General features: G+C 40.9%; 1 long non-coding RNA gene across 2 annotated transcripts; it reads left to right on the forward strand.

The window, feature by feature from the left end:
• On the forward strand, positions 1-27,115 carry LOC131403234 (uncharacterized). Of its 2 annotated transcripts, none has more exons than XR_009219311.1 (4): positions 1-316; positions 6,629-6,691; positions 26,429-26,550; positions 26,711-27,115. It is a non-coding gene; the product is annotated as an uncharacterized LOC131403234 (long non-coding RNA). The 2 variants fall into 2 exon arrangements; XR_009219310.1 differs by having other exon boundaries at positions 26,432-26,550.
• Positions 27,116-27,813: the final 698 nt, after the last annotated feature.

Below are 27,813 nucleotides of genomic sequence, written 5' to 3' on the forward strand. Positions count from 1 at the left end.
TCCTTCCCACTCGCCCCGCCCGTGGTTCCCCTGGGCCTGGGTCCGCCCGCGACGGCCCCCAAGCTCCCACTGGGGCCTGGAGGACAGAGTTTACCGGAGAGACCCCCTTGTTGGAGATCTCCCGCTGGAGGACGCGGCCGCGTCGCTGAATTTGCCCGGAAGGGGGAGTAGGAGTTCTCCTGCCTGTCACTCTCAGTCAAGCCTCGTGAATTTCTCTCGTTCCCTTCTACACGCGCCCTCCGCAGTCTCTTCAAATTGTCATCCCACCCTGACAGCTGCACTGCATCAGTGGTGACAGGTCCAGGAACGCAGGCAGGTGAGTGTGTGTGTGTTTGTCAAACATATGCCCTATTTAAATGCGGGAGACTTTTTGAGGGCCATAGTTCCAGCGAAGGGATGAAATTTCCAGACAGAGAAGTCCAGCTTCTGGAGTATGTATGATACCTTGATTAAGACATGAAAGATGAGAACCGCTGAAGACAGCTAGATCTAAGAGCACATAAAGAAAGAAAATTAAAAAGCACTTTGCTATAAATAACCACATAAAAGATAAGTTGTTGGAACTATTATTTAGCTGCTATATTAATTGGTGTTGGAAATCTCATGAGTTGACAAGAAAGGAAATAGATGTTTGGATCTCTTGATAAACAAAAGGTTTAATGAGTGTTAAAGTTACAAAATCATTTTAGTGAAGAGAGCTGTGTGTGTGTAACAATGCTAAAATGACAACAATAGTTACGTGTAAGGTAAAGGCAGAAGCAAGTGGTTTTGAAAAGGAAGGAATTATATTGGTTTTATGCTAGATTTAATTTTTGTCAAATATTTTTAGAGCATCTACAACAGGCCTCCTTAATTGTCCTCACCATATTTTACTCTTTAATCTTTTTCTACATCCTATTTTCTTTCTGACATACCGCCACTCACCCACCCCAGGAACCTCCTCAACTCCAGCTTTTGAAAAATCACTTCCTTCAGTGGCTTCCCTGCACTAAGTATTGATCAGCCTGTTCCCTAACTCATGCAACGTCGGCATTCTTAAAGGACTCTAGATAGTGGCTTGAGTGACTTGCTCCCTGCCTAGATGGAGAATTCCAGGAGCTCAGAAACCATATCTAGCTGAAGCTTTAGCTGATAATAGAGTACCTTAGGTGGAGGAGGGGCTTGATATATGTTTGTTAAAGGAATGGAAGAAATCCCAAGTCAACCAGCTAATGTCCAGGAGGTATAAATGTCTTGTATAGAACATTAGCCACACATTGCCACCAAATAATGACCATGTTCCAGTCAACCAGGAAGAGTGGACAGTGTGATATTTCAAAGATGATATTGTGTCTGCGTATACTTGATAATTAAAAGACAAGACATTGCTCTGTGCATCAGTACACTTAAACTGCTTTTTCTTAAAGAAAAAAAACCCAGTTTCTTTAATGTTGTTTGTTAGGTTGTGTTTAAAATGAAACCATTGGGGCCAGCCCCATGGCTTAGCGGTTAAGTGCGTGCCCTCCGCTACTGGCGGCCGGGGTTCGGATTCCGGGCGTGCACCGACACACCACTTCTCTGGCCATGCTGAGGCCACGTCCCACATACAGCAACTAGAAGGATGTGCGGCTATGACATACAACTATCTACTGGGGCTTTGGGGAGAAAAAAAAAAGGAGGAGGATTGGCAATAGATGTTAGCTCAGAGCCAGTCTTCCTCAGCAAAAAGAAGAGTATTAGCATGGATGTTAGCTCAGGGCTGATCTTCCTCACACACACACACACACAAAAAAACCCATTATATATAAGATTAAATACATTAAAAGAAATCACCAGGGGGAAGAACAATAAGAATAATAAAATAATTTTTTGTGTGTGTGTGTGAAGATCAGCCCTGAGCTAACATCTGCCAATCCTCCTCTTTTTGCTGAGGAAGACTGGCCCTGGGCTAACATCCGTGCCCATCTTCCTCCACTTAGATGGGATGCCGCCACAGCATGGCTTGACAAGCAATGCGTCAGTGCGCGTCCGGGATCCGAACCCACGAACCCCGGGCCGGCGCAGCGGAGCGTGCGCATTTAACAGCTTGCGCCACCAGGCCGGCCCCTAAAATAAATTTTAACATTTCAATTCTGCTCCAAGGTTCCTTAACCATTTTGAAAAACTAAAGTTTGGTTTATAGATTCAAACCAATTTAAGCTATTGTCCCATCCCCAAAGTGAAATCTTATACTGAAGTCCAGCTCCAAGTTAAAAAGCAAACAAACAAATAATAAAACAAATTCACCTCTGGGTGTGGGTGTAATTTTTTTCTTTACATTTTACTAATTTATTTTTATTGAGGTCACGTTGGTTCGTAACATTATATAAATTTCAGGTGTATATCATTATATTTCGACTTCTGTATAGAGTCCATCGTGTTCGCCACCCAAAGTCTAGTTTCCATCCGTCACTGTACACATGTCCTGCTTTACCCCTTTCACCCTCCCCACACTCCTCTTCCGCTCTGGTAACCACCAATCTGTTCTCTGTACTGTGTGTGTGTTCGTTTTTTGAGTTGTTTTTTTTTTTAACTGCTTTTTGACTCTGTTCTCTTAGAATAATAGCTTAGTTACCCCAGGCCTTTAGTTATTTGTATCTCTTAGCCCAAGTTCTAAATTTTAAAATGTCACTGGTTCAAATGGCATTCTTTTTGAACTAAGTTCATTGTGAGTTATCATTTTTGCTTCCTGTGCTAGGAACACCTGGCTGTTTATAGTCCTTATGGTATAATAACTGTGTAATGATTATTACTTAATGTTTAACACTTAATGCTTTAACTATTAAGCAAGGTGAGGCTGTTGAAATTGTATAAGGAATTTGAGTCAAATTTTATAGCCTATTCATGGTTCTGCCTTTGGAGGTTGGTTTTATTTTTAAGTCAGTACAGATATGTTGCTGTGTATACTCATTTTTCATTTTAAAAGTCCATGACTAACTCTAATGCATAGTTAATAAGTACAGAGGCTAATAATTTTGGATACACAGAAAAGTGCGGTAGAAACATGGAAACCTGGGTTCCAGTCTGTGAACTGTTGTGTGACCTTGAGCAGGTCGTTCAGCCTCTCTGAACCTTGGTTCTTCACAGAAATGAGAGGCCTTGACTAATATGTAAAGTATGGCCACAGATTTTTTTTTTCTCTAGTAAATAAAGAGCCTCAAAGTAAAAAAGTTGAAAGCTGTAGTTTTGTGAAGCAACAGATAATGAATATCATTGTCTGTACCCTATTGGAGTGTTTGAATGTACCTGTTTTTCGTAACCAATCCCGCTGACCACAAGGACCATTGTCTCCTAAAGCTCCAGAAATTTACAGGCTACGACCTTGGGTAGTCACAGCTGCTTTATCAGTCCACAGATTTCTTGGGAGTGAGAGAGAAAAACAACCTGCCCTTTCTCAGCCCTCTTAGAGGTGGGTCATTGCAATGTTAGCTGGTCTAATAACTGGGCTTTTCCCTTGTACTTGGTGTGTTTCTAGCCCAGATTGTCTTAGCTGTAGTCACACATAGATGTAATTTTATATTCTGAATTTTTTCCTTTTTGTATCAGTGTTTTCTTTGCATTGTGGGAATGTCGTTGAATCTACAAGAGCCTGATGGAATGACTCTGTACAGTGCATATAGTGCCACAAGTGTAGTAGAAACATGTAAGTGGAGTTGACACTTACAATTATATAAAAACATCTGTTTAAAAGGCCCATTAACCAGCCCCAGTGTTTTCAATACCAATATTGATTCAGGGTGAGATATCGTAAAGGTCCAGAAATTGACGCTGAGGTATTAGTTGAGTAAAGCTGAAGATGATATTGATACAAAAACTGAATAACAGGTGGCTTAAAAGGAGGAAACTAGACCACATACTACACTTTAAGGACCACCCAGCTGTGTAAAACTTCGAAAGGTCCAAGTGAGGGGTGCAGGTGCCTGAAACCGTTGACAGCGGGTACATATCCCGGGGCTGGATGTTCCAAAGATTCTGAAACAGAGATTTAATCTGTAGGAATTGCAAAATGATCCTCCCAATAATCCTTTCTCTGGCTTTTTATTGGGGTAGATATCTTGTTTTAAGTTTTAAATTTAAAACATATGAAAGACAGCACTCAGAGGCACTGCTGCATGGATGTTGAGGTTAGAAAATGGGCCTGTGATGAAGAGTGAATTAGAGTAGCATCATTTTGCCTGGAATAGAAGGCCAAGAGGTGTTTGTGGTTTTTCAGTGTAGGAAGTGTCATGCTAGAGAAGAAGTTTGACCAGTCTGTCCCTACTGGAGATAGAGCAAGAACAAAGAAGTTTTATGTTCTTTATTAAAAAGAACTTGCTGCTCGTGAGGTGGTGGATTCCCAAAGAGACTGTGGTCCTTCTTCACTAGAAGTCAGAGGTAAATTGTTACAATTATTTTGAAATGAGTTCAAGCTTACAGAAAAGTTGCAAGTAGAGGACAAAGACCTCTAATATTTCCCTCACCCAGATTCCTCAACTCTTAACATTTTGTTATATTTTCTCTTTCTCTTTCTATCTAAAATTATTAATCTTTTCTGAACCATTTGAGAACTGGTGCCCCATCACTCCTAAGCACTCCAGTGCATAGTTCCAAAAAGCAAGGGTGCTCTCTCTGTGATCACCATATAACCCTCCCAGTCACGAAATCAATGCTGATATACCAATCCACAGACCCCAGTCAAATTTCACCAACTGTCCTAGCACTGTCTTTTTTATCGTCTGGTCCAGGAGTCCATCTGTGAACCCATTTGCCATGTCTCTTCAGTCTCTCCCCATCTGTGCCTATTCCTCAGTCTTTCCCTGCCTTTCCTGTTCCTGACAGTTTCATAGAGAACAGCTTTCATTCTGGAGAGTGAGCCTCAAGCTGGGTCCATCTGATGTTTCTTCATGACCAGATTCCAGTCATGCTTTCTTGGCAGAAATTCCACAGAAGTAAAGCATGACATCAGAGGCACAAGGTCATAGATGCCTTTAAGGGTCTGTCTCATAATTTAGTGACGAATTGCTCACTCTGTCCGGACATTCATTTTTCATGAACTAAATATCCTATTGATCACTGAACCTTAGAAGGGAGGAAAGTGACAAATAAAAATTTCTAACGTGGAAGCAATTATACCATATTTCTTTCACTTCTCTTCTGAGTTCAGTCTTCTTAATGAGAAAATAAAGATCTGTGTGAAGCTATTAGATTAAAAATTTGTTTCTGTAATTTTTTTTCTTTTAATTATTTTTCCTTTTTTTTTAAAGTAGGCATACCCCAACTGAGGAAGAGATTATTCCCCAAGCAAAGATTCAGTGTTTGGATTTTGGACCCCATTTTCCCATTAAAAGAATTTTGGTTAAATGATGGTTTCCATTCTAGATTATGCTAAGCAAAGAAATTTACTTAACCTATAATTTAGCTAACAGAGTAACTTTTGGGCTTTTTTTTTTTCTCTGAAGGAAAACAGAAACTAATAATTAAGAGCTCACAAATGGAATGTGGGCTCAGCCCCTGTCCCTCAGGGGGCCAAGCTAGGCTCACCTTCTGTTGGACTCCTTGTCATTGATTCAGTCTTTTCTTTAGCATTTTTCTCTCAGACATTATGTGATTTCTCTTTTGGCCTTTAGTTCTTGTTAACTTAGATTCGCAGTTTGGCTTCAGTTAGATGGGGTTGAAGCTGGTACTTTGGTGGTGGTTGAGCGGGGCCCTCTGTGGTTAAACTTCCCAAGGACTCTTTTTGGGACTGAGATGGCTTCTCATTTAGCAGTTTTACCCCTAGCCCCTTGGGTTTGGCTGCTACCACCCCTGCTGCCCAGTTTCCCCTACCTCTTGCCCAGGCTGGGTGTGCAGGGTAAGCTCTGTCCTCTAGCTGACTGCCAGCACTCACCTGATCATCACAGGATAGCAGTCAGTGACAAATCACGGCGATGTTACAAAGTTGTAAAAAGAAATCCCCCCAAATTTGAAGTAATAGTGTTAGGGGGCCTAGTCTTCATTAAATGTGAGTGAGGGCAGGTCTACTTTTCAGAGACCTCTTCCTAACTCAGCTACTTGGCTCTGCCCAGGCGTGTCTAGTTGGGAACAGAGCAAGCCACCAGTCTTCAATCTAGGGTGGATTTGTGGAGGCATTGTGTCCAGACCTGGTGGGATCCCCATCACTCAACTGTCACCGTCTCAGAGAAGTCTGGCCATATCATATTTTACATATTTATCTTGTTTATTGTCTCTCCTTCCCCCTAGAATGTCAGCTGCCTGAGGGCAGGGGCCTTGGTTGGTGTACACCGGATTAGTCTCCAGACCTAGAACTGTGCCTGGCTCATCATGGCACTCAAGAAATACTTGCTGAGTGATTGAACCTGCTTCCCAGCCTTTTCTTACTGCATTTCCCCATTTACTTTGAGAATCTTGTTTTTGCTTCATTTCAGTGTCCTTTTTGCTTTTTAGACTTCCGTGATGACTGCTAAGTATTTTTGTCTTGAGTTTCAAACGCAGCTGGCATTTTCTGCTTCTGAGAGAGGCCAGAGAAGCATTCTTAGAAAAGTGTGATTTCAAAGGAGATCATGTTCTAAATCCAACTGCCTATTACTTATCAGTGTAATTATTCATAAAACATTTTCTTTCTGTATTATAGTGAAAAGAAGAGATTGGACCTGGAAAAGAAACTTTATGAACATAATCAATCTGATATATGCAGGTAAGAAAGGACAGCGGTAACAGTTTTTAAACCAATTTGCATATGTTAGTCAATAAAAATTTAACCCTAATATATGTTAGAAATACCATAGTTACAGTACTTTTACCATTCTCTTATTTCTGCTGTGTAGTAGTTTCACCTAAACATTGCAATTTAATATAATCACTGTCAAATGTAAGAATAAACTTGGTTAAAATTAGTATAAGATAAAAATTATCTTCTTTTCATCATTCAGTATTTGTGTTATCTCAGGAATCTATTTTGCTTAAATGTCTTAAGAATAAGATGGATTATAGGCCGGCCCAGTGGCATAGTGGTTGAGTTTCCGTGCTCCGCTGCGGCAGCCCGGGGTTTGCTGGTTCAGATCCTGGGTGCAGACCTACCTACGCATGGCTCGTTAAGCCGTGCTGAGGCAGCATCCCACACAGAAGAACTAGAAGGACCTACAACTAGGATATACAGCTATGTACTGGGGCTTTGGGGATGAAATTATTTAATTAATTAAATAAATAAATTTAAAGAAGAAATTTTGAAAAAAAAAAGAAAGATGCCTTGTGGTCTTTCTTTCTTTTTGGCCACAATTTAAACACCTTGAGCCTGTGTATTGATTAAGGCGTAATTGCTGTAGCTGGCCCTTCAACAAACTGTTGTAGGCAGGGTTACATGGTGTCTCACTTATTCCTGGATATATGATAATGACAGTTAAAATTACTATGAGCAGTGGATAATATACATGTTATCCTTTTTATGTTACTTAATCTAATATTAAGAGCAAAATGTTAATATTTTTAATTCTATTTTATAGAAACTGAACTTCATCCTTAAGCCAGATGTATGGTGTTACCTCCAATATTGTTCATATGAAAAATTTCTGGCTATTATAGCATTTAATCTGTGATTTATTTACATCATAATATGAGTGAGAAATGAAAACATCTCATCCAGAAGAGAGAGAAGCCAAGAATATTTTAAAACCAAATCATCTATCTATTCCATTTATTTCCTCATCTTCAAGCTTATTCTTTGGTTTTAAGATTTAGTGTCCCTCCAAAGGTACCAGTCAGGTAGCCATATGTCTCTAGTAGGTCTAGAGGAGACGAGAAGAGCCAGTGAGATGGTGGAAGAAGTAGCAGTGTTGTAGATGCCGTGGCCTCAGAAGTGGGCCCCAGGCTGAAGGAGTCCAGGGCAGCTGCCATTTTTCTAGCCTCTGGCTAACGGAGCAGAAGACAGGGTATAGACTTTTCCTGCACCCTATTCTTGGGTGGCTTCCTGGTGTAATGGTGGTGGGAGAGGTGAGGTGAGAGAAGAATGGGAACCTTTACCAAGCCATCATTTTGCTGAGTTTGTTCCCCTCGCTCAGCCTCTTGTTGCTTCCTGGAAGAGAGAAGGTATGATTTGCCAAAAATATGCTGTCTTTGACTGCCCGAAGGATAAAATCTAAACTGTCTAACATGGCTGTTTCAATCTGGTTCCCCACAGAAGGCAGAGTGTGAGAGGAGGGTTTGCGTGTAGGTGGTAATTTGTAGGAAGTAGTCACATAAAACTGAAGAGGAGGGCTGGGCAGAATGAAGTAGGAGCTGATCACTGCTGTGGGAACCTAGGGTTCCATCCCTCCAGGTTTTCAGAGGAGCCATGTAGTCTGCCCCTCTTCTCCCCACAAGTGTCCACTGAAGGCAAGGAAGAAGGGGCTGTTTACCTACTGGTTCCTGACCCCTGTTGGTCAGGGCTGTCCCAGGAGGTGTTGACTCCTCACATCCAGGCTTTCCGTGCTGCAGCCCTGGTAGCACCTGATGCACCTGACGCAGGTGCTGCCAGGTTCACTGCATACAGCAGGTTGCTGCAGCTGTGGCTGGTAGAAGAAAAGGTGGGCCAGGAGGATGTGAGGAGGACATGAGAGGTGTCTGGTACAGGGGCTTCCCAGACCCTCCATTATCTGCCCTGGTTTAATTCTCATCATCACCACCCTTGCCAGCCTCCCCCTAAAATTCTTCATGGACCAAAATTCCAGTTTCTGAAGCATGACCAGATCTTTTGTAGCACAGTGTAAGCAGGTAGGCTCTGTCTTCAGGCGCCTCAGTTCAGTCCAAGTCCCACCACCTCTTCGCCCTATGACCTTGGGATGATTACTTCAACTTTCTGTGCGTCCATTTCTTCATCTGTCAAATGGGGATAAGGATATTTATGAGAACTTAATGAGTTAATACATATAGAACCTTAAAGCAGTGTCTGATCCAGAGAGTCAATAATTTATTATTCATCATTATTTTTGTCAATATCATCATTATTCTTATTTATTACTTTTGAGCCTTCTAACATGCTAGTTCCCCTGCCTGAATGTTCTCCCCTCGTCTTTTTACTCTTGCTTTCCCCAATTTTGGGTTAACTCTTACCCATCCTTCAGGTCTTAGCTGAAAAGTAATTTCCACTGTGAAATCCTCCTTGAGTCCTTCTGCTAGGTTAGGGTGTCCAGTCTGTCAGGGTCCCTGACAGGTATTGTACTTACCTGATTGTTTTCCCTGTTGATCCTAGCTGAGTGGCTTTCATATTCATCTTCAGAGCCCTGAATATATGAATGATTGCACGGATGCGTGGATGAGTTGCTTATGTGGTCAGCTTTGAAGGTTATTGTGGAGGCAAGAATGAAACTAGAATTTGGATGGAGAAGGCATGGTTACTATTGTACCTGTTCCAGGTGGACACTGGCCACCCCTGGCAGCTTTACCAAGTGCCTGCATGTGAAAGATAGTACATTTGGGTCTTCCTCCATTACTGTTGCTTGTGTCGAAAATGGCAGATATGGGCAGCAGTAAAACCAGTCTCAGGTTTTTTGTTCAGAAGGAAAAATGGGAACAGCCAACCAAGATTAAAGCACAGTATTAGCATGGTAAGGAAGTTTTTAAAAATTATTGGCCCAGGGGTAGCCTGTTGGTTAATTTTGGACGTCTCCAGTATCTTTGCAAATCTGTGTTTTGAGGGTGAACGTTTTTGTGGTATTTAACTTATTTTTGCTTGCTAAAAGAATGTTGAATAATTTATTGAGCCAAGAATAGAAATGCTACATACCGGGTACTCTTTTATGATTTAAATACTTGTAAAGGAGAAAGAGCTAGAATTAGCAGTGTTGGTTCTTTGAGAAGAATGGGCTGCACAACTTGAGCTATGCAGCATTACACTTTTGATGACAGTCTCTAAAGGTTTTTTCACAATTTGAGTAAAGTTACAGTCCATATATTATTATAAAATATTTGGGAGATAATGTCAGCATCATGATGGAGCAAGCTCTCCCCTTAGACTCTCCCCACTAAGATACAACAAAAAGGACATTCATATACCAAAAGAGGACACTCACACAACACAAAAGACATCTGAGAGACCCACCCAGCTATACATCTGAACGTGGAGGTGCTGGACACCCCCCCAGAGGAAGTGGAAGGAGGTAGGGAGAGCTCCTCTTGCTCCCCAATGGCAGTGACCTCGGGACCGCATGGCTTGCAGAGAGAGGGGGAGAGGCGACCCTCTGTGGGAAAACTGTGACTCTCCAAGTTCGCTCACAGCCCATGGGAAACCCCCACACAGAGGTGACTGAACTGTTGAGGGGTATCTTCATCAAGCTAGCACCCCAGGAGAGCAGATAGCAAAGGAAGAGCGAGAAGCCCCTGGGATTGGGCAGGCAAAAGAAAGCATCCCTCCCCCTGTCCCGTGCTCCAGCACAGCCAGTCGGCCAAAGTATCCATGGATCACTGTGGGCTCAGAATATACAGCTCTTGACCCCCACCCAATGGTGGCAGGTGGAAGCTGCAACCAGATACTATCATGCGGAGACACAAATCCACACCGTCAAACAGTGTGAAAAAATATATTAAATATCCAGACCAGAAGGAAAGTGACAAGCACCCAGAAGTCAATCCTGAAGGCACAGAAACCTATAATCTAAATGACAGAGCATTCAAAATAGCTATCATGGGGGCTGGCCCAGTGGAGTAGCGGTTAAGTTCACACGTTCTGTTTTGGCGGCCCAGGGTTCGCCAGTAGGTATCCTGGGCGCGGACCTACTCACCGCTCCTCAGGACGTGATGAGGCTGCATGCCACATAGAAGAACTAGAAGGACCGACAACTAGGATATATGACTGTGTACTGGGGCTTTGGCGATAAAAAAGAAAAAGAGGAAGATGGCAACGGATGTTAGCTCAGGGCCAATCTTCCTCAAAAGAAAAACAAAACACAAAATAGCTATCATAAAAAGGCTCTATGAGTTACAAGAAAATACAGATAGACAGTTCAATGAAATGAGGAACTTCTTCACAAAAGAGATTGAAACTATAAAGAAAGCCGGTCAGAAATGTTGGAGATGAAAAACACAATGGAGGAGATAAAGAAAAGTCTGGAATCTTTAAAGAACAGAGCTGAGAGTATGGAGGATAGAATTAGAAATCTAGAGGATAGGAATGCAGAAATGCTCCAGATGGAGGAGAAGACAGAACTAAGCCTAAAAAAAAAGAGAGGAAATTCTGCAAGAAATATCTGACTCATTTAGGAAATGCAACATAAGGATTATAGCTATTCGAGAAGGAAAAGAGAGGGGAAAAAGGAGCAGAGAGCTTGTTCAAAGAAATAATAACTGAGAACAGTCCAAACCTGGGGAAGTTTGAAGTTTTTCCAAACCTCTCCAAGGCATGTAATAGTAAAGCTGGCAAAAGTCAATGACAAAGAAAAAATATTAAGGGCAGCAAGGCAGAAGAGAGTAAGGTACAAAGGAACTCCTATCAGGCTCTCAGCGGATTTCACAGCAGAAACTCTACAGGCTAGGAGAGAGTGGAATGATATATTCAAAATTCTGAAAGACAAAAACTTTCAGCCAAGAATATCCAGCAAAAATATCCTTCAGATATGATGGAGAAATAAAAACTTTCCCAGATAAACAAAAGCTAAGAGAGTTCATTGCCACAAGACCCCCACTACAAGAAATGCTCAAGAAGGCCCTCATACCTGGAAAAAAAAAAGGGGGGGGATACAAATCCGTGAGCAAGGAGAAAAATAGGTAAACAAAATCAGAAAAATTGAAGCTCTCTATCAGAACAGGTTAGCAAATACTTAATTATAACAGCAAAGATAAAGGGAAGGAAAACACCAAAAATAAATATAATCTTGTCATTTTAACCACAAACCATAACACAAGATGGAATAAGTTGGGACAATAATAACTTAGAAGGGGAAGAGGAAACGGATGGAATTGACTTAGTCTAAGGAAATAAGAGACTATCAGAAAACGGACTATCTCATCTATGTGATTTTTTATACAAACCTCATGGTAACTACTAAGCAAATAATCAGAACACAGACATGTATGATAAATAAAGAGAAAACTAAGAAAACCATCATAGAGAACTACCAAACTGAATTGGTAGTCCAAAACACACAGGACAAGAAACAAAGGAAGTGCAGAAGAACCAGAAAATAGGTGATAAACTAGTAGCATTAAGCCCTGATATATCAATAATAACTCTAAATGTAAATAGATTGAATTCTCCAATCAAAAGACACAGAGTGGCGGGATGGATTAAAAAACAAGACCCCACAATATGCTGCCTCCAGGAAACACATCTCAGCTCTAAAGACAAACACAGGCTCCGAGTGAAGGGATGGAAGGTGATACTCGAAGCTAATGGCAAATAAAAGAAAGCAGCTGTTGCCATACTTCAGACAAAGTAGACTTCAAGATAAAACAGGTAATGAGAGACAAAGAGGGGCAATATATAATGATAAAAGAGTCACTCCACCAAGAAGGCATGTCACTTATAAATATATATTCACCCAACAGAGGAACACCAAAGTACATACAGCAACTATTAACAAACCTCAAAGGGATATTAACAACAACACAATAATAGTAGGGGACTTTAACACCCCACTTACATCGATGGATAGGTCATCCAGACAGAAAGTCAATAGGAAATAGTGGACTTAAATGAAAAACTAGACCAGATGGACTTAATAGATATATAGAGAGCACTCCATCCAAACACAGCAGAATACACAGTCTTCTCAAGTGCTCATGGAACATTCTCGAGAATAGACCATATGTTGGGAAACAAGGCAAGCCTCCATAAATTTCAGAAGATTGAAATCATAATAAGCCAAATTTTATTCTTTTTGTTGCGATTGTAAATGAGATTGTATTCCTGAGTTCTTTCTGTCAGTTCGTTATTAGAGTATAGAAATGCAACTGATTTTTGTAAGCTGATTTTGTACCTTGCAACTTTGCTGTCGTTGTTGATTATTTCTAATAGTTTTCTGATGGATTCTTTAGTAGGGTTTTCTATATATAAAATCATGTCATCTGCAAACAGCGAGAGTTTCACTTCTTCATTGCCTATTTGGATTCCTTTTATTCCTTTTTCTTGCCTAATTGCTCTGGCCAGAACCTCCAGTACTGTGTTGAATAAGAGTGGTGAGAGTGGGCACCCTTGTCTTGTCCCTGTTCTCAGAAGGGTGGCTTTCAGTTTTTCCCCATTGAGTATGATGTTGGCTGTGGGTTTGTCATATATGGCCTTTATTATGTTGAGATACTTTCCTTCTATACCCATTTTGCTGAGACTTTTTATCATAAAGGGATGTTGGATATTGTCAAAAGCCTTCTCTGCATCTATTGAGATGATCATATGGTTTTTATTCCTCGTTTTGTTAATGTGGTGTATCACGTTGATTGATTTGCGGATGTTGAATCATCCCTGTGTCCCTGGTATAAATCTCACTCGATCATGGTGTGTGTTTTTTTTTTTTTTTTAAGATTTTATTTATTTATTTTTCCCCCAACGCCCCAGTAGATAGTTGTCTGTCATAGCTGCACATCCTTCTAGTTGCTGTATGTGGGACGTGGCCTCAGCATGGCCGGAGAAGCGGCGCGTCGGTGCGATCCCGGGATCGGAACCCGGGCCGCCAGCAGCGGAGCGCATGCACTTAACCGCTAAGCCACGGGGCCGGCCCTGTGTGATCTTTTTAATGTATTGCTGGATTCGGTTTGCCAATGTTTTGTTGAGGATTTTTGCATCTATGTTCCTCAATGATATTGGCCTGTAATTTTCCTTCTTTGTATTGTCCTTGCCTGGCTTTGGTATCAGAGTGATGTTGGCCTCATAGAATGAGTTAGGAAGTGTTCCATCTTCCTCTATTTTGGAATAGTTTGAGAAGGATAGGTTTTAAATCTTATTTGAATGTTTGGTAAAATTCTCCAGAGAAGCCATCTGGTCCTGGACTTTTATTTTTTGGGAGGTTTTTGATTACTGTTTCAATCTCTTTACATGTGATTTGTCTGTTCAGATTCTCTATTTCTTCTTGATTCAGTTTTGGAAGGTTGTATGAGTCTAAGAATTTATCCATTTCTTCTAGATGTCCAATTTGTTGGCATATGGTTTTTCATAGTGTTCTCTTATAATCCTTTGTATTTCTGTGGTGTCCATTGTAATTTCTCCTCTTTCATTTCTAATTTTATTTATTTGAGCCTTGTCTCCTTTTTCCTTAGTAAGTCTGGCTAAAGGTTTGTCAATTTTGTTTATCTTCTCAAAGAACCAGCTCTTTGTTTCATTGATCTTTTCTACTGTTTTTTAATGGTGACAAAGGGGCCATACTAATGTAAGGTGCTAATCACAGGGAAAATTTGGTGTGAAGTATATGGGAACTCTGTATTATCATCACAATTTTCTGTAAATCTAAAACTATTCTAACATTAAAATTTTATTTAACAATTTTTTAAAAATAAAGGCAGGGCTCCCTGATATCAATAAGCCTCGTGAAAATGCATTCATTAATAATCAGAGGAAGCACCCCCCACATGCTTGTACATGCACGCACACACGCACACACACACACACACACACACAAACTCGGGCACAGGGAGGGAGCCCCGGATCTGACTCTGACATCTCAATGAACAGATTCCAAAAAGCAATTACACTGCCAAGTATTATGCTAAAACAATTATTGAAATTGCTATTCAAAAACAGTTAATGGATTAATTAAGACAGATTGACCTAAAAGCTGATTTAAAATTAACCTGACGCGTGCATGCTATCTAGATAATGACTCTCTCCTATGAGCTAGCCTCTCATTAAAATCAAATTCCACTGGGAGAAATTACACACTTGCACCATGATTGGGAAGAACAGGCCGCGTTCACTCAACCACTGATGGAACTGGAGGGTCATCAGACGAGGTAAATGGAAATGAGTGTCCTGTCCTTCTAGGTGTGCTGCGATCTGTCTCAGTAACAAGCCACCTCCCTCCCATTTTTCCCTTTGAAAATGATGGAAACTCATTAAAATTGCGTCAGCTCAGGACCCCAAACCACTAGGTGCCTGAGTGGGCACATCTGAAGCTTCCAAAGGGAAAGATCGGAAGGGAGGGGTCGTGGGCTGGGGTCCCGTGGACGCACTGCGGGCAGGGAAGGGAGCTGAGCAGCTCTGAAAATGAGGCCCCTCAAGCACTTGAGGAAACTCGATGGCTTCTACCCCTCGTTTCTCTAAAGGTGAGAAAACCCATGCTTGTTGGAGACCAAACTCCAGGCGGGTGGCAGAGGCAGGAGCTCTTTTCAGCGTAATGCTTTTCCCCACCCAGCACCTTCTCCTTTCCACTGCCGTATCCAGATGGAAAGAACTCATGGTGAGGTTTTTGGGTCTACAGGCCTGGATCACACCTTGCTCCTGAGTTTAGCCCAGGGGTGTCCCAGTCTGAGTGAGCAGTTTTCACTTGTCCCCATATCCCTAGCCGGCTGCCTGCCACTGGCTAACCTAGGATCCTGTGGTGTGTGCGCCCATGTTGGGGGACGCACCTGAGAAGGCCCGCCCTGCTGGAGGAGGGTCATGGGCACCCCTCCCTCCAAGGGCCCTGGCTCCTGGCAAGAATGTCTCAGCTGATGTCTGGAACACAGGGGTGTAGGCTCCTTGTTCCTTGTAAACCCCTGGAGTTACTTTGATAACATTTTTTTAAATGGATCCCCTGCTCAGCATTTTTATGAGATAAAGAATTTCCCCCATTAAAATTATTCAAGTTTAGTAATAATATATTATTGGGACAAGCAGGAAAACACAGGATGCTCCAAAACGATCCATTACTTGGAGGATTTTAAAATTCTAATGAGAGAAACCACTCTCTCTCATTGTTCATCCTCTTGGCCATCAGCAGGATTAGTCTGGGAGAAGGACAAGGCAGGAATTGGGTACATTCCTTATTTATCCCTCTGATTTCTCCAGAGTTTTTCTTTTCTTCAAAGAGAAATCTCTGGGCTCTGCAGGGCTTGTCAGTGGTGATGTCAGGCAACTCTGAGACTGTGCAGAGCAGGAGGATGAGAACAGGGGAGGGAGAAGAGGAAGAGCTGGGACCATCACTTCCCATCACAGGCTGAGGCTGAGTTAATCTCCACCTAGGTCAGGATCCCAGGAATCGGATGTCATCGGCCTTGTCACACCGTGGGGGTTGGGAACAGAGAACAGCCAAGTCGCCACGGCCACTTTCAGAGAAATAAACAAAGTGGGAGGGCACCACTGGGAGCCAGTTTGAAAATGGTCACTAATGTGAAATAATAAGACACACTTTTCAGAAAAGTGAAGACAATTCTTTTGGTTCTCAGACTCGCAAACACCGTGTGTTCTTTAGGAGCAGACTGAAGCCGTTGACCTCTAGGGTGATTGTGAAAGGAATTTGGGCTCCGTCACTGTTTCTGAATAAGTCAGAACAGTCCAGCACTCACTCCTTGGCAGTGCGGAAGATGACCGGTGTCCAGGTGCTGGGGGGTTGAGACCTCTATCACTCAGGGCATCCTGCCAGGCAGAGGGGGCTGGCCTGGTGGCCACTAGACTTTTATCAGATGTGGGATTTGCAAATATTTTCTGCCATTTTGGATTGTGGATTATCTTTTTTCCTTCTTAATATTCTCCTTTTATGCACAAAAGTTTTTCATTTTGAAGTCCGATTTGTCTAATTTTTCTTTTGTTACTTGTGCTTTTGGTGTTATATCTAAGAAATCATTGCCAAATTCAAGTCACAAAGATTTACTCCTATGTTTTCTTCTATGAGTTTTCTAATTTTGGCTCTTATATGTAGGCCTTGGATCCATTTTGAACTCATTTTGTGGATGGTGTGAGGTGAGGGTCCAGCTTCACGCTTTTGCATGTGGGTGTCCAGTTGTTCCAGCACCTGTACTAACTGTTTGTGGGTTTCTTCGGATTTTTCCTCATGTATGATTCTATCTGCATAAAGAGGCATAAAGAGGCAACTCTACTGCATTTCCAATTGTTGTGATTTTTATTTTTATTTTATTTCAAACTGTCTGTGCCTTTATATTTAAAGTGCAATTTTTGTAGATAGTATACATTTGGGTCTTATTTTTATATCCCTCCCGAGAATCTCGGCCTTTAACTGAACTCTTCAGTCCACTAATGTGTAAAATGATGAGCAAACAAGATGGTGGGATAGGAGTTTCAAGCACAGGTTGTTCAGCAACAGCCTTGAACAAAAAGAACAAAGTTGGAGGCATCACACTTCCTGACTTCAAAATATACTACAAAGCTATGGGGGCCAGCCTGGTAGCATAGTGGTTAAGTTCGCCTGCTCCACTTCGGAGGCCCAGGGTTCACAGGTTCAGATTCTGAGCGCGGACCTACACACTGCTCATCAAGCCATGCTGTGGTGGTGCCCCACATACCAAAAATAGAGGAATATGGGAACAGATGTTAGCTCAGGGCTAATCTTCCTCACCAAAATATATATATGTATACTACAAAGCCATAGTAATCAAAACAGCATGGCACCGGCATTAAAACAGACACACAGACCGATGGAACAGAAGAGAGAGCCCAGAAATAACTCCATGCATTTATGGTAAATTGATCTTTGACAAAGTTGTCAAGAATACACAATGGGGAAAGGATAGTCTCTTCAACAAATAGTGTTGGGAAAACTGGTTTTGCACACATGGAAGAACTGAACCCTTACCTCACTCCGTATGTAAAAATTAACTCAAAATGGATTAAAGACTTAAATTTAAGACCTGAGACCATAAAACTATTAGAAGAAAATATAGGAGAAAAACTTGAGTTTGGTCTGGGCAATGCTTTTTTTGGACATGACCCCAAAAGCAGAGGCAACAAAAGTAAAAGTAGATTAATGGGATTCATTCAAACTAAAAAGCTTCTGCACAGCAAAGGAAATCATCAACAGAGTGAAAAGACAACTTACAGAATGGGAGAAAATATTTGCAAACTGTAATCTGATGAGGGGTTAATATCTAAAATATATAAAGAACTCATACAACTCAATAGCAAGAAACAAGTAACTCATCTGAAAAATGAGCAAAGGATATGAATAAACATTTCTCAAAAGAAGACATATGAATGGCCAACAGATACATGAAAAGGTGCTCAACATCACTAGTCATCAGGGAAATGCAAATCCAAACCACAATCAGATATCACCTCACACCTGTTAGAATGGCCATCATCAAAAAAACAAAAAATAACATGTCTTGTTGAGGATGTGGAGAAAAGGGAACCCTTGTGCACCATTGGTGGAAATGTAAATTGGTGTGGCCACTGTGGAAACCAGTATGCAGGTTCCTCAAAAAATTAGCAATAGTATCAATAGAACACCTTGGTATGATTGATAGAACCAATCATTGTACATAAAACAGATCTGCACATATATGATAAATAAAAGAACGTAAGGGAAAAAATTAACAGTAGAACTACCACGTGATCCAACAGTCCCACTCCTGGGATATATCCAAAGGAAATGCAATCAGTATTTCAAAGAGATATCTGTACCCCCATGTTCACTGCAGCATTAATCACAGTAGTCGAGATATGGAAACAACCCAAGTGTCCGTTGACAGATGAATCGATAAAGAAGATGTGGTACATATACACAACAGAATATTATTCAATCATGAGAAAGAAGGAAATCCTGCCATTTGTGACAACACGGATGAGCCTGGAGGACATTAAGCTAAACGAAACAAGCCAGACAGAGAAAGACAAATATGGTATAATCTCACTTATACGTGGAATCTAAAAAAACAGAAAAACACATGGAACTCATAGAAGCAGAGATTAGAACGGTTACCAGGGGCTGGGGTTGAGGGGGGGAGATGGTGGTCAGGGGTACAAAGCTGCAGTGATGCGGGTTGAATAAGTCCAGAGATCTAACGTACAGCATGATGACCACAGTTAATACTACTGTGCTGAATACTTGAGATCCGCTAAAAGAGTAGCTGGGTGCTCTCATCACAAAAAAATGGTAACTGTGTGAGGAGATGAGGTGTCCATTAACTTGACTGAAGTAGTTATTTCACTACGTATATGTACATCAAATCAGCATTGGATACTTTAAAATATATAATTTTTATTAAAAATATATAAAATTAAAAATAAATAGCTATTGACATAGTTTTGGGTCTGTAACTTTATTTCCTTTCTCTATTCGTTTCCTCCAGTTTTTTCCCCTTTATTTGTCTTTTTAAAACTTTCCTACTGGTTTTTCCAAAGGAAGTAATGGAAACATGATTCACATGCCATAAAAGTCAAGTTTTTTTATTTTACAGTACTATTTGTTATGAACACATGCATTCATAAACCACCACAGAAATCAAGACAGAAAACAGCTCTGCTGCTCCCAAAATTCCCTGTCTGCCCCTTGTGGCAGCCCCTCCTCCCCACTAGCCAACACTGATCTGCTCCCTATCAGTAGTTCTGCTTCTTCCTGAATCTCACAGGGATGGGATCACACACTATGTAACAACTTTTTGAGCTTTACCTTCTTTACTTAGCAGATTGTATTTGATAGTCATCCATTTCGTCTCACATATAAAATGCTTATTCCTTTTCATTACTGAATAATATTCCATTGGATGGATGTGCCACTTATTTACTAGCTGAAGAACATTTATATCTACAGTTTGTCTGTTTGGGTTGTTTCCAGTTTTTGGAAATTGTGAATAAGTCTGCTATAAACATCAACATACAGATTTTTGTGTGAACGTAACATTTTGATTCTCTTTGACATATATCCAAGAATAAGATTACTGGATCAGAAAGATTACATGGTCAACATTTCTTTAACTTTACAAGCAACTCTCAAAATGTTTTCCAATATGGCTGAAACATTCTGCTTTCCCAGCAGGAGTGTAGGAGCATTCTGGTTGCTCTGCTTCCTTGCCAGTACTTGATATTGTTGCTAATTTTTTAAGCCATTCTGAAAGGTGCACACATGTATCTCATTGTGGTTTTAATTTGAATTTCTCTGATGACTGATGATGTTGAGCATTTTTTCCTGTACTTTCATTCCATTTGTGTATCATTTTTGCTGAAGTGCCTCTTCAAATCTTTTGCCAATTTTTTACGAGGTTGTTTGTTTTGTTATTCAGATTTAAGAGTTCTTCATATACACCGAATAAAAAGCCTTCACAGATATGTGTTGCAGAAATGGTTTCTCCCAGTTTTTGACTTGTTTTCCTTCTCTCAACAGTGTCTTTTGAAGAGAAGAAGTTCTTAGTTTTGATAAAGTTTAACTAAACAAAATTTGTTATGGGTGTGCTTTTGGTTTCACACCTGAGAAATCTTTGCCTAATCCAAGGTCATGAATATTTTCTCCCAGAAGATTTATAGTTTTAGATTTTACACTTACTGCTATGATTCACTTTGAGTTAATTTTTGTATGTGGTGTGAGACATGGGTCCAAGGATTTTGGGGTTTTGTTTTGTTTTGAGTTATATATTATGGTGGATATTTTTGCATATGAATATTCCATTTTTCCAGTGCCTCTTTTTGAAAATACCATTCTTTCTCCATTAAGTTATTTTAGCAACTTTGTCAAATATCAATTGCTCATACATGTGTGGTTCTGTTTCTGGATTCTCTCTTCTGTTCCACTGATCTGTGTGTTTATTCGTTCACCAGCACACTATTGATTATCGTAATGTTATAATATGCCTGGAAAGCAGGTAGTTTAAGGCCTCCAACTTTGTTCTTCTTTTTCAAAGTTGTTTTGGCTATTCTAATTACTTTGCCTACTCAAATAAATTGTAGAATCAACTTCATAATTTCTACCAAAAATATGCTGGAATTGTAATTGGTATAGATCAACTTAAGGAAAATTAATATTTAAAATACTGAGTCTTCCAATCCACGAACACTGTATATTTCTGCTGGGGTCTGAATGCTTATGTCCTCCCAAAATTCACATGTTGAAATCCTAACCCCCAAGGTTGAGAGTGTTAGAAGGTGGGGCCTCTGGGAGGTGCTTGTGTCATGTGGGTCGAGCCCTCATGAACAAGATTAGTGCCTTTATAACAAAAGAGGCTCCAGAGAGAGCCCTTGTCCCCTCCACCGTGTGAGGACACAGCAAGAAGGCACCAGCTATGAACCAGGAAGCGGGCTGTCACCAGAATGTGACCGTGCTGGCACCTTGATCTTGGACTCTCAGCCTCGAGAACTGTGGGAAATAAATGTCTGTTGTTTATAAGCTATCCAGTCTGTGGGTTTTTTTATAGCAGCCCGAATAGACTAAGACCATTTCCCTGCTTATTGAAGTTTTCTTTTACTTCTTCCATCAGTGTTTTGTAGTTTTCAGCATAGAGATTCTACAGGCATATTATAGGATTTATTCCTAAATATGTTATGATTTTTGTTGCTATTGTAAGTTGCACTTTAAAAATGTCAATTTCTGGGGGCCGGCCTGGTGGCGCAGTTGTTAAGTTCTCATACTTCACTTCCACGGCCCTGGGTTCTCGGGTTCAGATCCTGGGCATGGATCTACACACTGCTCATCAAGCCATGCTGTGGCAGCATCCCATACAAAGTAGAAGAAGATTGGCACAGGTGTGAGCTCAGGGACCATCTTCCTCAAGCAAAAGAAAAAACATGTCAATTTCCAATCATTTATTGCCACTGTATAGAAATACAAATGATTTTCGTATGTTGACTTTGTATCCTATGACCTTGTTACACTCATTTATGAATTCCAGTAGCCTTTTTTTTTGCTATATTCTTAAGGATTTTTTATGTAGACAGTCATGTCATCTGTGAAAAAAGACAGTTTTACTCCTTCCTTTCTAATCTGTATGCCTTTTATTTGATTTTCTTGCTATTTCACACCAACTAAGAATCCAGTGGTGTTAACTGGGGACAATGAGAGCGGATGTCTCTGCCTTGATCCTGACTTACAGGGGAAGCCTTTAGTCTCACTGTTTGTGATGACTGCAGGTCCTCAGGGACGCCTTGTATCAAGTTAGAGAAGTTCCCTCTACTTCTACTTTCCTGGACTTTTATAAATGGATGTAGAATTTCTTCAAATGCATTTTCTGCATGTCACATGATTTTCTTCTTTACTCTGGTGATGTGGTGGATTACATTGTTTTATTTTTTGTCCTATTGGCTATTTTTTTTTTTCAGTCATTTCTCCAGGGTTCACAATCTCCATCTCTAACTTTTCCTATTCCACTTACAATGAACATTTTAGTACTTCAGGTAAAATATGGAAATAGTGCAGCCATATTGGGCCACCCCGCCCATCCTTTATGCTGTAGTAACTGTACGTACTGCATCTACATATCTTATGAACCTCAGAAGAAAATATTATCATTTTTTAAAGACTTTATTTTTTTAGAGCAGTTTTTGTTTCACAACAAAATTGAGTGTTTGGTACATATATGCCCTGCTCCCATATGCACAGCCCCCCTATATCAGCTTTGCCCATCGGATGGTGTATTTGTTACAGATGACGAACCTGCACTGACATGTCATCATCACCCAAAGTCCACAGTTTACACCAGGTTCATTCTCGCTGTTGTGCATTCTGTGGGTTTGGACAGATGTCTGATGACATGTATCCACCATTACTGTGTCATACAGAATAGTTTCACTGCCCTAAAATCCCTCTATGCTCACCTATTCATCCTTCTGCCCTCCCCATAATATTACAGTTTTTACTGTAAGTTGTGTGTATTATACAAAAGTTAGAAGGAGAAAGCAGAAAAAATGAGTAGCCTTTGACATTTACCTAGATATTTACCATTTCTGAAGCTACTTATTCCATTCTGAGGATCTGAGATTCCTTTTCTGGTATAATTTCCCTTCTCCTAAAGAATTTCCTTTAGCATCTTCTGTTGTAGAGATTTGCTGGTAATAATTTCTCTTAGTTTCTCTAAATCTGAAAATGCTGTCTTTCAACAGTGATTTTCGAAGGATATTTTTGCTGGATATACGATTCTGCATTGACAGGTCTTTTTTTCTCTCTCTCTCAACACTTTAAATCTCTTTTCTCATTCTCTTCTGGTCCCCATAGTTTCTGATGAGAAGTCAGCTATTAATCAAATCATTATTCCCCTCTGTGTGAAGTGTCATTTTTCTCTGTTGCTTCCAACATTTGCTTTTCGGCCTTGGTATCCAGCTGCTTGATCTGATGTGTCTCTATGTGGGACTGTCTTCATTCTGCTTGGTGTTAGTTGAGCATCATATTTGCAAATGTCTATCTTCCATCACTTGGATAATTCCAGCCACTATTTCTTCAAGTATTTTTGTCTGCACATTCTCTCTCTCCATTCCTTCTTTGAAGCAGACCACATGTATATTAAAGTTTGATCTTACTTAAGAGTGACTGAGGCTCTGTTATTTTTCCACCCTTTTTTCTTTCTATTTTCCATGTTAATTTCTATTGCTCTACTTAAATTCCATGTGAAGAATTTATTTCTAATATTGTATTTTTCAATTCTAAAATTTTCTTTTTTAAATTTTTCTGCTGAGATTTCCTACTCTTTCATTTTCTACAAGCATGTTTGTTTACCTTCACGGAGGATAGTTATGACAATCACTTTAAAATCTTTGTTTAATACTTATGCTTTCAGCCAAGATGAAATAACAGGGAACTAATTTACCCTTCTTCCCACAACAACTGAAAATTTTGGGGAACATATATGAAACAGTAGTTTTCATGCAGTGGGTCTCAGGCAGCAGAGTTCAGTGACCCCTGAGAGACCTGGAACTGATGAGGTGGGCCCTGTGATGGCCCTGCTGCCTGGAGAGAGAATTCCAGGCTCCAGCACAGGGAAGGAGAACCCAGGTGGACCCCTGAGCTCTCCCTGAGTTGAAGAGATGGCACTGGGTGTCCTGGGAGGCTGAGGTGACTAGAGCACATATGGAAGACCACCCAAGAAGTGAGAACTGCAGCAAGAGAGAACTTCACAGATTCTCCGTGGGCCCACTGCATCTTCCACTGAGTAATGACCAGTGCACCCATGTGAGGAAACTACCCAACACTACAGAATCAAACACCAAAATATTAGAGGAAATAATTCTTGGAGCTCACACAGACAGGAATGGTTTGGGTTCAACCAGTCCACACATGGCTTAGGAAAGCCCCATAACTCGCAGGAGATTGTGTCCAGTATTCAGAGTGGCCTCAGTGGTGGAACACAGTCAGCCCTGGACTAAAGGTTACTCAGATCCCACCTAACAAAGCTTAGAATCAGCTTGAATGTTTCCAATTGTTTCAAAGTAACACAACTCTGCCCCAGGAAACAGCTCAAGAATATTTTTAGGAGTACAAACTATCCAGGTTCCAACAACGAAAAATACACAATGTCTACCAGCCAACCAGAAATTACCTGGTATGCAAAAAAGCAGAAAAACACATCATGTAATGAGGAGACAAATCACTCAATTGATACTGACCACAAATAGCACAGATGACGTAATTCATAGACAAAGATGGGATGTTATTACTGTCATCATATTCCACATGTTCAAGAAGTTAGAGACAAGACTGACAATGTAGGGGGTCGGGGGTGGGTGAAATAGGTGAGGGGATAAGAGGTACAAACTTCCAGTCATAAAATGAATAAGTCATGGGGATGGGATTACATCATGGGGAACAAAGTCAACAATATTGTCATAACTTTGTATGGTGACAGATGGAACTAGATTTATCATGGTGATCACTTTATAATGTATATAAATGTCAAATCACTATGCGGTGCGCCTGAAACTATCATATTATTGTATGTCAATACTTCAGTAAAAAAAAGAAAAGGCTGATGATGTTAAGTAGAAATATGGAAGATAGGAAAAAGACCCAAAAACTTTTAGAGATGAAATGTCTGTAATTAAACATCTGTAATGAAAACTTACTAGATGAGATTAAGAGCAAATCCGTCAAAAGGTTAATGAACTTGAAGACATACCATAGAAACCATTCAAAATAAAATAGAGAGAGAAAATAGACCAAAGAAAATGAACAGAAAGTTAACTGCAGGACAACTTCAAATGGCCTAAAATATATGTAATCAGAGTCCCAGAAAGAGAAAGAGAAGAAAACAGAAAAAACAATTTGAGGAAATAATGACTGAAAATTTTCCATATTTTATTAAAAAAAAAAAAAACTATAAACCCACATATCCAAGATACTTAATGAACCCCAAGTCTAAGAAGTATGAAGAAGGCACATTATAATTAAATTGCTTAAATAGGGTGATAACAAGATAATCATGAAATCAGACAGGAGATAGAAAGACCTGCTGAGTGCAGAGGAACAAAGGTTAGAATGAAGGCAGATCTCTTACTGGAACTGAGGCCAGAGCAGAGTGAAGCAAGGTCTTCAGAGTATTGAGAAAAAAAGCTGCTAATTTATGATTCTATGCCTGGCAGCAAAGGGTACAAATAAGATAGAATATCAACTTTCTCAGACACACAAGAGCTGAGATAATTCACGGTCACCAGCGGATCAGCGCTGAGAGATGCTGAAGGAAAATGACACAATATGGAAACCTTATGTGAAGAAAGGGATAGAGAGCACTTTCTGTGGGGTATGTAACATGTCGAATAAAACGTGTGACAACATGGACACGGAGGCTGCAGTGGGGGTGGGAGAGTACTGTTGTGAGGTTGTTCAGGCGTCATGAAGTGGTCTGATATTATTTGAAGATAAACTGTGAAAAGTTAACGATGTTTACTGTAAACCCTAAGGCATGCACACACACGCATGCACACAGCAAAGACTTATCCAGAATAAGCCAAAAAAGATTAAATGGAATCATAAAAAATACTTAAATTATCCAAAAAAAAGCAGTCTAAGAGGAAAAAGCAAACAAAAAACAGATTGGTCAAATAAGAAACAAATCGCAGGATAGATTCAAATCTAACTATTATCAGCAGTAACATTAGATGACAGTGGTCTAAAAACCCCATTTAAAAGGCATAATTTGTCAGATTGAATAGGAAAGCAAACTCAACTACATGCTGCCTACCCCAAACCCACTTTAAATATAAAAACACAAATAAATTAAAAATAGAGATTGGAAAAACATGCCATGCTAACACTAGTTGAAAGAAAGCTGGAGAAGCTATACTAATACTAGATAAAGCAGATTTCAGGCACAGTGAATATGACCGGGAATAAAGGAGGTCGTTGTGAAATACAAAAGGGTCCATTATCAAGAAGACATAATACAGACTGTTTATGCACCTAATAACCGAGCTTTATGGCACATGAAGAAAAATCCTTATCTGCCAGTTCCAACACCTGGGTCATCTTGGGATCTATCTCAGTTGATCCTCTTTTCTCTTAATAATGTGTCCCATTTACTTGATTTTTGGATGTTGGGTGATTTTGCACTGTGTCCTGGACATTATGAATGTGGTGTGGTGGAAATTCTGGATTCTGTTATTTTCCACCAATGACTGTGTCTCTTGGTTCAGCAGGTAGTGATCTCAGCTGGTCTTGAACCGCAAACTGGCTCCTGGCTGCAGCGCCAGCCTCAGTTCAGATCTTCTGTTGTTAGCGAGTGGCTTGCGCATGCGTGGTTCAGTCCGTCAGAAAGGTGAGGGCAGAGTCTGAAGTTTCCCCTGCACATTTCTTCCCCTCCTGCAATCCCCCTCCCTCTTCAGTGACCATGTCTGGGACTAGGTGCCTGGAGAAACTCAAAGGTGGGTTTGGAAGCAATTAACTGTTATTCCAAGCTGTTTCTTTTCCTTTTGTAGGTTAAGGAGATGTAACCACCAGCCATCCTGAAACTGACCAAATGAGGCACTCAAGGGAGATGTAACCACCAGCCATCCTGAAACTGACCAAATGAGGCACTCAAGGGAGATGTAACCACCAGCCATCCTGAAACTGACCAAGCCTCACCACAAGAGCTATGCCCATGACCTTTGCTTTATTTTTAATGCAAAGATCTCTCCAGGAGGAGCTTAGGCCTCATTATGTGGAAGCATGTTCTCCAACTGAGCCTGTGCTAGTGAATACCCCCACCTCTCCCTTTTGAATATTATTCCCCAACTGAAATAAAAGTTCCTGCTTCCCTTAGTTCTGGGACGCCATGACTTTGGAAATGATTCCTCACGGCCTCCTATTTGCTGCAAATACAGTTTACTTTGTGAGACAACTTCCACTGGTATAGTCTTATTTAACTCACCAGGAGGCGAGCCCACTTGGTTCGGTAACAAGCCCACTTGGTTTGGTAACAACCACAGCCCCCCAGTTTCATTTTTCTTGTTCTTGGGCTGTGAAGACTGTGGTTTTCCCAGAGCCACTGCCTCCCATGCCCTGCTCTGACTGCACATGGCCCCAGACTGGAAGCCACAGGAATTCACTTCAAACTACTCCCCTGGAATCTGTCTGCTGCTGTTCACTCCCCAGTGCCGTCAAGTGGCTCCTGGTTGCGTTATGTACAGATTTTCTAGTTGTTCTCTGTGGGGGAGGCAGTGTGGCGTGATTTCACAAAATCATTACAGGAAGCAGAACCAGTAATTACCCGTCCACTTTTAGAACTGCCTTGTGCACGAACCTCACATCCTTTGAGTCACATTTGGAAAAAGTGTACTTTTCATCTGTTTCAAAGGTCGAGATAGCTTCACTGCAGGGGACTTGAATAGATTACCATCTTCCAGAGGACATGAGTGCAGCGTAGTGAACGGAACCCCTGAATAGCCACGGGTGCACTAGACGAGGGTTGGGGCCGGCTACCACAGGAGGGAGGAGGAGAGGACAGCTGGAGCCTATTCTGTTTTCAGAGTCCCTGTCTCAGCACAGCTGTCTGCTCCTGCCCAGAAGCCACCCCCCCTCCTTCTTTCTATGTCCTTAG

Source organism: Diceros bicornis, unplaced genomic scaffold, assembly GCF_020826845.1.
Source record: "Diceros bicornis minor isolate mBicDic1 unplaced genomic scaffold, mDicBic1.mat.cur scaffold_61_ctg1, whole genome shotgun sequence".
In the NCBI taxonomy this organism is placed as follows: Eukaryota; Metazoa; Chordata; class Mammalia; order Perissodactyla; family Rhinocerotidae; genus Diceros; species Diceros bicornis.